Consider the following 11,792-nt stretch of genomic DNA (forward strand, 5'->3'; position numbering starts at 1 on the left):
AAGAAGCCATTTAAAGGTTAAAAAAATAAATGTAAGCATAATATATATATATATCTTTCAATATATATAGATATATATATCCATATATATCTATATATATAATCGACTAACTCTGTCTGTTTGTCTGTAACGGAAATCCCACGTCCCTGATTGGTCGTGCCAGCCGCCCGTGACCAATCAGCGACAGGTGCAGTCCGGCCGCAAATTGGCGCGGGATTTGAACCACGCTTCGCTGATTGGTCGCGGCCGGCCGGGTGCAACCAATCAGCGATATTGGCACGGCTACTTTAATTTAACCCCACAATATATCCCCCCGGGGCCCCTAATGAATTTCGTAAATACCTCATGTTGCCAATACTGCCTGTGCACGGCGCTATCGCTGACCACGCACAGGAGCACGTGACCCCCGGCTGCAGCCTGCTCTTGCTTTCACTTACGTCACGACTATTTGCGGCGGCAGCCAGGTGTCTCCTGTTCCGTGTTCCACGGTGAATGACGGGTTGTGGGCGGGGTTATCCCCCATCGTGTCACACCCGGCATCCACCACGCGCTCTCTCAATGAGTGGGCGCGCGGTGGATGCCGGGTGCCGGGTATGACGCGATGGGGGATAACCCCGTCCACACCCTGTCACTCACCGTCGAACGCGGAACAGGAGAACCCTGTTCTAGAATACCCGATGCGTTAGAATCGGGCCACCATCAAGTATACAGTACAGACCAAAAGTTTGGACACACCTTCTCATTTAAAGATTTTTCTGTATTTTCATGACTATGAAAATTGTACATTCACACTAAAGGCATCAAAACTATGAATTAACACATGTGGAATTATATACTTAACAAAAAAGTGTGAAACAACTGAAAATATGTCTTATATTCTAGGTTCTTCAAAGTAGCCACCTTTTGCTTTGATGACTGCTTTGCACACTCTTGGCATTCTCTTGATGAGCTTCTAGAGGTAGTCACCAGAAAAAGTCTTCCAACAATCTTGAAGGAATTCCCAGAGATGCTTAGCACTTGTTGGCCCTTTTGCCTTCACTCCTAGCAGCTATTTTACCATGAAGGCCTGCTGCACAAAGTCTCCTCTTAACAGTTGTTGTAGAGATGTGTCTGCTGCTAGAACTCTGTGTGGTATTGACCTGGTCTCTAATCTGAGCTGCTGTTAACCTGCGATTTCTGAGGCTGGTGACTCGGATAAACTTATCCTCAGAAGCAGAGGTGACTCTTGGTCTTCCTTTTCTGGGGCGGTCCTCATGTAAGCCAGTTTCTTTGTAGCGCTTAATGATTTTTGCAACTGCACTTGGGGACACTTTCAAAGTTTTCCCAATTTTTCGGACGGATGGACACTACATGCCTGGTTCCCACCGTGAAGCATGGAGGAGGAGGTGTGATGGTGTGGGGGTGCTTTGCTGGTGACACTGTTGGGGATTTATTCAAAATTGAAGGCATACTGAACCAGCATGGCTACCACAGCATCTTGCGGCGGCACGCTATTCCATCCGGTTTGCGGTTAGTTGGACCATCATTTATTTTTCAACAGGACAATGACCCCAAACACACCTCCAGGCTGTGTAAGGGCTATTTGACCAAGAAGGAGAGTGATGGGGTGCTACGCCAGATGACCTGGCCTCCACAGTCACCAGACCTGAACCCAATCGAGATGGTTTGGGGTGAGCTGGACCGCAGAGTGATGGCAAAAGGGCCAACAAGTGCTAAGCATCTCTGGGAACTCCTTCAAGATTGTTGGAAGACCATTTCCGGTGACTACCTCTTGAAGCTCATCAAGAGAATGCCAAGAGTGTGCAAAGCAGTCATCAAAGCAAAAGGTGGCTACTTTGAAGAACCTAGAATATAAGACATATTTTCAGTTGTTTCACACTTTTTTGTTAAATATATAATTCCACATGTGTTAATTCATAGCTTTGATGCCTTTAGTGTGAATGTACAATTTTCATAGTAATGAAAATACAGAAAAATCGTTAAATGAGATGTGTGTCCAAACTTTTGGTCTGTACTGTATATATATATGCATACATATATATATATATATATATATATATATATATACAGTACAGACCAAAAGTTTGGACACACCTTCTCATTTAAAGATTTTTCTGTATTTTCATGACTATGAAAATTGTACATTCACATTGAAAGCATCAAAACTATGAATTAACACATGTGGAATTATATACTTAACAAAAAAGTGTGAAATAACTGAAAATATGTCTTATATTGTAGATTCTTCAAAGTGGCCACCTTTTGCTTTGATGACTGCTTTGCACACTCTTGGCATTCTCTTGATGAGCTTCAAGAGGTAGTCACCGGAAATGGTTTTCACTTCACAGGTGTGCCCTGTCAGGTTTAATAAGTGGGATTTCTTGCCTTATAAATGGGGTTGGGACCATCAGTTGTGTTGTGCAGAACTCTGGTGGATACACAGCTGATAGTCCTACTGAATAGGCTGTTAAAATTTGTATTATGGCAAGAAAAAAGCAGTTAAGTAAAGAAAAACGAGTGGCCATCATTACTTTAAAAAATGAAGGTCAGTCAGTCCGAAAAATTGGGAAAACTTTGAAAGTGTCCCCAAGTGCAGTTGCAAAAACCATCAATCGCTACAAAGAAACTGGCTCACATGAGGACCGCCCCAGGAAAGGAAGACCAAGAGTCACCTTTGCTTCTGAGGATAAGATTATCTGAGTCACCAGCCTCAGAAATCGCAGGTTAACAGCAGCTCAGATTAGAGACCAGGTCCATGCCACACAGAGTTCTAGCAGCAGACACATCTCTACAACAACTGTTAAGAGGAGACTTTGTGCAGCAGGCCTTCATGGTAAAATAGCTGCTAGGAAACCACTGCTAACGACAGGCAACAAGCAGAAGAGACTTGTTTGGGCTAAAGAACACAAGAAATGGACATTAGACCAGTGGAAATCTGTGCTTTGGTCTGATGAGTCCAAATTTGAGATCTTTGGTTCCAACCACCGTGTCTTTGTGCGACGCAGAAAAGTTGAACGGATGGACTCTACATGCCTGGTTCCCACTGTGAAGCATGGAGGAGAAGGTGTGATGGTGTGGGGGTGCTTTGCTGGTGACACTGTTGGGGATTTATTCAAAATTGAAGGCATACTGAATCGGCATGGCTACCACAGCATCTTGCAGCAGCATGCTATTCCATCCGGTTTGCGTTTAGTTGGACCATCATTTATATTTCAAACAGGACAATAACCCCAAACACACCTCCACGCTGTGTAAGGGCTATTTGACCAAGAAGGAGAGTGATGGGGTGTTACGCCAGATGACCTGGCCTCCACAGTCACCAGACCTGAACCCAATCGAGATGGTTTGGGGTGAACTGGACCGCAGAGTGTAGACAAAAGGGCCAACAAGTGCTAAGCATCTCTGGGAACTCCTTCAAGATTGTTGGAAGACCATTTCCGGTGATTACCTCTTGAAGCTCATCAAGAGAATGCCAAGAGTGTGCAAAGCAGTCATCAAAGCAAAAGGTGGCCACTTTGAAGAACCTAGAATATAAGACATATTTTCAGTTGTTTCACACTTTTTTGTTAAGTATATAATTCCACATGTGTTAATTCATAGTTTTGATGCCTTCAGTGTGAATGTACAATTTTCATAGTCATGAAAATACAGAAAAATCTTTAAATGAGAAGGTGTGTCCAAACTTTTGGTCTATACTGTATATATATATATATTGAAATGTTTACAGTGAGGAGAAAAAGTATTTAGCCAGACACGAATTGTGCAGGTTCTCCCACTTAAAATGATGAGAGAGGCCTGTAATTGACATCATAGGTAGACCTCAACTATGAGAGACAGAATGAGAAAACAAATCCTGGAAATCACATTGTCTGATTTGGAAAGACATTTTTTTCAAATTTTGGTGGAAAATAAGTATTTGGTCAGTTACAAACAAGCAAAATTTCTGCCTCTCACAGACCTGTAACTTCTTCTTTAAGAGGCTCCTCTGTCCTTCACTCATTACCTGTAGTACTGGCACCTGTTTGAACTTGTTATCAGTATAAAAGACACCTGTCCGCAACCTCAAACAGTCACACTCCAAACTCCACTATGGTGAAGACCAAAGAGTTATCGAACGACACCAGAAACAAAATTGTAACCTTGCACCAGGCTGGGAAGACTGAATCAGCAATAGGCAAGCAGCTTAGTGGGAAGAAATCAACTGTGGAAGCAATAATTAGAAAATGGAAGACATACAAGACCACTGGTAATCTCCCTTGATCTGGGGCTCCACACGATCTCACCCCATGGTGTCATAATGATCTCAAGAACGGTGAGAAAAAATCCAAGAACCCCATAGGGGGACCTAGTGAATGACCTGCAGAGAGCTGGGACCAACATTACACAGGCTACCATCAGTAACACACTATGCCACCAGAGACTCAGATGCTGCAGTGCCAGACGTGTCCCCCTGCTTAAGTCATTACATATCCGGGCCCGTCTAAAGTTTGCTAGAGAGCATTTGGATGATCCAGAAGAATATTGAGAGAATGTCATATGGTCAGATGAAACCAAAGTAGAACTGTTTGGTAGAAACACAAGTCGGCGTGTTTGGAGGAGAAAGAATGTTGAGTTGCATCCAAAGAGCACCATACCTACTGTGAAGCATGAGGGTGGCAACATCATGCTTTGGGGCTGTTTCTCTGCCAAGAGACCAGGATGACTGATCCGTGTACATGAAAGAATGAATGGGGCCACGTATCGTGAGATTTTGAGTGCAAACCTCCTTCAATCAGCAAAGGCATTGAAGATGAAACGTGGTTGGGTCTTTCAGCATGACAATGATCCCAAACACACCCCAGGGCAACGAAGGAGTGGCTTCGTAAGAAGCATTTCAAGGTCCTGGAGTGGCCTAGCCAGTCTCCAGATCTAAACCCTAAGGAAAACCTTTGGAGAGAGTTGAAAGTCCGTGTTGCCCAGCGACAGCCCCAAAACATCACTGCTCTAGAGGAGATCTGCAAGGAGGAATGGGTCAACCTTCTGAAGACTTACAGAAAACGGTTGACCTCTGTCATTGCCAACAAAGGATATATAACAAAGTATTGAGATGAACTTTTGTAATTGACCAAATACTTATTTTCCACCAAAATTTGAAAAACATTTCTTTCTAAATCAGACAATGTGATTTTCAGGATTTGTTTTCTCATTTTGTCTCTCATGTCATTTAGTCATGTGACAGGTCACGCGACCACCGACCTCAGCGGTCACGTGACCAGTCAAATGAATAAATGACGTCATGGCAAGTCCTTTCAGACCACTGCGAGCCATAGAAGAGACCGGACACAGTGGAGAAAAGACCGGGGGCCCATCAGGTGAGTATAATGTATTTTTCTATTTTAATTATTTTTTTTACAGTTACCATGGTACCCGGGTCTGGAAGACAGTCTCCTCTTCTCCAAACCCGGGTACCATCCGCACATAGAATCGCTTAATATCCGCATGTGCACATGTAGTAATGCGGATATTAAGCGATTCAATGCAAGTCAATGGCAGCGAAAACGCCGCGTTTCCCGAAATAATTGGTAGTGCTGTGGATTTTTGCGCAATGATAATCTGAGGCGGAAATTTCCACAGCATGTGCACAGCACATGTGGATTATCATTGGGGAACATTGCAGACCTTCTACCAAGGGTTTTTTAAGTGTTTCTGCAATGGAATTGCCGCTGCGGAAACGCTTAAAAAACGCACAGTGGGCACACAGCCTTACTGTTCTCCTCTCCTACCCCAGAGACAGTAAGGAGCGGAGAGGCCCGAGTTGTGAGCAGTAAGGGGAGTTTAAGGATTTTGTTTTATTTTTTACATCTTATATTAATTATGATCTGGGGCCTGGGCCGAACCATACAAGAGATAAGGCACATTAAATTTGCAGAGAATAAATGCTCTGCAAATCAAAATTCCTAAGAAACTCTGCGTGAACAGACAAATTTGAATTTTGCCTGATCCGCTCATCTCTAGTTAATAGTTTATTTTTATCAATTAATGAAATGCAAAGTTAATGAACAAAGCAGAAATCTAAATCAAATCAATATTTGGTGTGAACAACCTTTGCCTTAAAAAAAACAGCATCCAAGCATCAATTCTTCTATGTATATGTGCATACAGTTTTTGAAGTAATAGCTTTACAGTTTCTTAGGTTCTCTATTGTAGCCAACATTTTTTATTTTACACAGTCTTTGAACAAATGTAACAGGCTGTCCATACCTATCATTCTTTGGCTTTCAGACCTTTTCCATCTGCTCCTTTTGGCTGATGTATATGTCCTGTTTTTGACAGATTTTTTCTGAGGCAGCTATAGAATTCTTCATGTGGCAGCATTTCATAATTGCTGAACTAAACTGTTCTAATTTTTTTTTACCAATCTGCCACTTCGCTATCATACTGGAGAAAAACACCAGGCCTGTGCATTCAAAACACGGCAGAAGAACACAGATACAGAATATTTACATGAAGAGAAAACAATTTAATACGCTAGAATGTTTACACTGTGAAGCTTTTTAATCGGTTTTCAACATCTTTTTTTTTTTTTTAACTGAATATTCACCCCCTCCTTCTGATCTCTTTCAGGCGCAGTGTTGTAATACAAACTTTTATTTCCAGCTAACTCATTATTTAATTTGCTCCTTTTTTTTTAAACGACAATCCAATCTGGTACTTATAAGGGAAGCTATATTACTCATGTATAGTCCTCCTTTTGCCTTCTCATATCTCCTTTGCACAGATCAGTGTTCTGTCCCTTTTGCTTACAACATGTCTGACACTGTGGCATAGTGCTGCACAGTGGTAAGTCTAAACAGCATATGTCAAACACCAGCTCGCGGGCCAAATCTGGCCCGCCTGGCATCGCCCTCCCTGCCCGGTATCACACTTTTAACTGTATCGGATTCCTGAATGCCAATATAGTTGAAAGCAATGTTGAAAGAGGGAGCCGTCAGCTGACGCTCCCTCCGCCATCATTCTCCCTCTGCATCCGACGTCTCAGCACAGTGGGCGTGATGACATCACTACAATGCGCCCTCTATGCCAACCAGTGCAGAGGCTCAGAACGCTCACTGTCTAGACGTGGTCCGGGGAGAGGTATTTATTTATTTTTTTTAATGTGGGGCTAGTATACTATATGGAGGACTATATGGAACCATTATACTGTATGGAAGACAATGCAGGGGCCATTATACTGTATACAGGACTATTTTGGACCATTATACTGTATGGAGGACTATGTGGGCCCATTATACTGTATTGATGATAATGCAGTGGACATTATACTGTATGGAAGACATTGCATGGCCCATTATACTGTATGGAAGGCAATTCAAGGCACATTATACTATATGAGAGGCATTGCAGGGCCCATTATACTGTACGAAAGGCAATGCAGGGCTTATTATATTGTATGGAGGACTATGTGGGGCCATTATTTTGTATTATTTTCTATTTTATATTGTTATACTGTGTCAGTCATAGTGTGCTAGGTCTGTGTCTTTGATCAGCTATCCACTCCCTGGTGAGCTGAGCAGCTGCCAATTTAGTCACAAGCAGCTCTCACAATCCCTCTCACCTGATGCTATAGTCCTTCCTATAAATCTAGATGCATCATAAGGGGTGCACGCAGTGTGGGGTGCATGCACGTGTCCTCTTCAGCAAAGTGTCCTATTCGACAAGTGTGTCTTCCTTCATTTGTTTTTATCGGCCTACCCGTTCTCTACGCTCCGCAAGCGACTTTCGACTAACATCCACACTAATCCGTACCTCCCACTCCTGGCTTCAAGACTTCTCCCGAGCTGCACCTATTCTTTGGAATGCTCTACCCCAAGAAATTAGGATGAACCACAATTTACACAGTTTTAGGCACTCCCTAAAAACACACCTGTTTAGGTCAGCCTATCATCTTCCCTAATCGAAGTCCTTTTATTTTCTTATAGCCCATCCCTTATTTCTCCACACATAACTCTCCACCGAACCAAAAAGCACCACAAATACTGGCTGGTGATGAGCTCATGCAGCCTTTATCTATCCCTCATCCCCTCAAGATGGCTGGACCATCCTTGTAAATAAGCCATTGTACTTTGTGTCACCCCCACCTCATCGTAGATTGTAAGCTCTTACGAGCAGGGTCGCCATTATTTTTGCTGTAATTATTGTATTATCTTTAGCTATGTTACTTATGACTGTTGTATATGAGCCTGTGAATTGTTAAGCGCTGCGGAATATGTTGGTGCTATATAAATGAAGATTATTACTATTATTATTATGGAAGAATACTGGGTCCATTTTACTGTATAGAGGACTATGTGGGCCCATTATACTGTTTTGAGAACTATATGAGGCCATTATACTGTATGGAAGGCAATGCAGAACCCATTATACTGTATGGAGGACTATGTGGGCACATTATTCTGTATGGAGGAATATGTGGGTCCATTTTACTGTATGGAGCATTATGTGGGCCATTATACTGTTTGGAGAACTATATGAGGCCATTATACTGTATGGAAGGCAATGAGGCAATGGAGGACCCATTATATTGTATGTAAGGCATTGTAAGGGCCCATTATACTGTATGGAAGGCATTGCAGGGCCCATTATACTATATGGAAGGCAACGCAGGACCCATTATACTGAATGGAAGGCATTGCAAGGCCAATTATACTGTATGGAAGGCAACGCAGGACCCATTATACTGGATGGAAGGCATTGCAGGGCCCATTATACTGAATGGAAGGCATTACAGCACCCATTATACTATATGGAAGGCATTACAATGCCCATTATACTATATGTAAGGCATTGCAAGGGCCCATTATACTGTATGGAAGGTATTGCAGGGCCCATTATACTGTATGGAAGGCAACGCAGGACCCATTATACTGGATGGAAGGCAATGAAGGGCCCATTATACTGTATGGAAAGCAATACAGAGCCCATTATGCTTTATGGAAGGGAATGCAGGACCCATTATGGTTTATTGAATTCAATGCAAAGCCCATTATACTGTACTGAAGACTGAGGCCATCTATAATATAACTGGCCAAGCGTTCCTCTGAAGCCTCTATAGATTGTGCATGCGCGATGCGCAGTCTGGCTCCAGACAGAAGAACGCTTGGAGTCGTTACAGGTAAGAGGAGTGTATGGCGCCGGAGATCGCGGTATGCGTAGACACTGAACGCATACTGCGATCTCCGGCGCCATACTTACATACTTACCTGACAGGGAGGAGCGTTGCCGCAGCACCTCTCTTCTGGCCAGAGACCGGGGGCGGAGTGAAGGCGCCGGAATCAGTGTGTCTTCAGCAAAATGGCTCCGGCGCAGCACTCCTTCCCCGGCCTCCGGCAGAAGAGGACACAGCAGCGCTGGAGCACAGGGAAGAAAGGTGAGTATAAGTGTTTATTTTTTTTGTATGTGTGCAGAGGATACTATGCATACCAGGATTAGGGGGATGAGGGGTACCACGCATACCAGAATTGGGGGATGAGGGGTACCATGCATACCAGGATTGGGATGATGAGGGGTACCATGCATACCAGGATTGGTGGGTGAGGGGACCATGCATACCAGGATTGGGAGATGAGGGGTGCCATGCATACCTGGATTGAGGGGTGAGGGGTACCATACATACCAGGATTGGGGGATGAGGGGTACCATATATACCAGGATTGGGGGATGAGGGGGGCCATGCATACCAGGATTGGGGGTGAGGGGACCACACATACCAGGAATGGGGGATGAGGGGTGCCATGCATAGCTAGATTGGGGATGAGGGGACCATGCATACCAGGATTGGCGGTGAGGGTACCAAGCATAACAGGATTGGGGGATGAGGGGTGCCATGCATACCAGGATTGAGGGGTGAGGGGTACCATGCATACCAGGATTGAGAGGTGAGGGGTACCATGCACACCAGGATTGGGGGATGAGAGGTACCATGCACACCAGGATTGGGGGATGAGGGGTACCATGCATACCAGGATAGGGATCTGGGGGCCATGCATACCAGGATTCAGATGAAAAGCCATGCATACCAGGAGAGGGATGAGGGGTACCATGTATACCAGGATAGGGATGAGGGGTACCATACATACCAGGATGAAGGATGAGGGAGCCATGCATACCCAGATGAGGGGCGCCATGCATGCCATGATTGGGAATGAGGAGTGCCATGCATGCCAAGAATGGGGATGAGGGGTGCCATGCATGCCAGGATTGGGGATGAGGGGTGCCATGCATGCCAGGATAGGGGATGAGGGGACCATGCATACCAAGATTGAGGGATGAGGGGGCCACGTATACCAGGATTGGGGGATGGGGGGTACCATACATACCAGGATTGGGGGATGAGGGGTACGATACATTCCAGGATTGGGGGATGAGGGGTGCCATGCATACCAGGATTGGGGGTGAGGGGACCACACATACCAGGATTGGGGGATGAGGGGACCATGCATACCAGGATAGGGGGTGAGGGTACCACGCATACCAGGATTGGGGGATGAGGTGTGCCATGCATACCAGGATTGGGGAATGAGGAGTACCATGCATACCAGGATAGGGATGAGGGGTACCATGCATACCAGGATGAGGGATGAGGGTGCCATTCATACCAGGATGAGGGGCGCCATGCATGCCAGGATTGGGGATGATGAGTGCCATGCATGCCAGGAATAGGGATGAGGGGTGCCATGCATACCAGGATTGGGGATGAGGGGTGCCATGCATACCAGGATTGGGGGTGAGGGGTGCCATGCATTCAGGATTGGGGGATAAGGGGACCATGCATACCAGGAATGGAGGTGAGGGGTGCCATGCATACCAGTATTAGTGGTGAGAGATGCCATGCATACCATGATTGGGGGTAAGGGGTGCCATGCATACCAGGATAGGGATGAGGGGTGCCATTCATGCCAGGATTGGGTGTGAGGGGTGCCATGCGTACCAGGATTGAGGGTGAGCGGTGCCATGTGTACCATGATTGAGGGTGAGACATGCCATGCATACCAGGATTGAGAGTGAGGGGTGCCATACATACCAGGATTGGGGTGAGGGTACCATGCATACCAGGATCGGGGGATGAGGGGTACCATACATACCAGGATTGGGATGAGGGTACCATGCATACCAGGATCGGGGGATGAGGGGTACCATTCACACCAAGATTCGGGGATGAGGGGTACCATGCATACCAGGATAGGGGTCTGAGGGGGCCATGCATACCAGGATTCGGATGAGGGGCCATGCATACAAGGAGAGGGATGAGGGGTACAATGTATACCAGGATAGGGATGAGGGGTACCATGCAAACTAGGATGAGGGATGAGGGAGCCATGCATACCAGGATGAGGGGCGCCATGCATGCCAGGATTGAGGATGAGGGCTGCCATGCATGCCAGGATTGGGGATGAGGGGTTCCATGCATGCCAGGATTGGGGATGAGGGGTGCCATGCATGCCAGGATTGGGGATGAGGGGTGGCATGCATACTCGGATTGGGGGTGAGGGGTGCCATGCATACCATGATTGGGGGATGAGGGGTACCATGCATACCAGGATTGGGGGATGAGGGGTACCATGCATACCAGGACTGGAGGTGAGGGGGCCATGCATACCATGATTGAGGGATGAGGGGGCCACATATACAATGATTGAGGGATGAGGGGTACCATACATAACAGGTTTGGGGGATGAGGGGTACCATGTATATGAGGATTGGGGGATGAGGGGGGCCATGCATACCAGGATTAAAGGTGAGGGGACCACACATAC

This window comes from Phyllobates terribilis, unplaced genomic scaffold, assembly GCF_046119375.1.
Source record: "Phyllobates terribilis strain yellow unplaced genomic scaffold, ASM4611937v1 Scaffold_9__5_contigs__length_417890890, whole genome shotgun sequence".
NCBI classification, from domain to species: Eukaryota; Metazoa; Chordata; class Amphibia; order Anura; family Dendrobatidae; genus Phyllobates; species Phyllobates terribilis.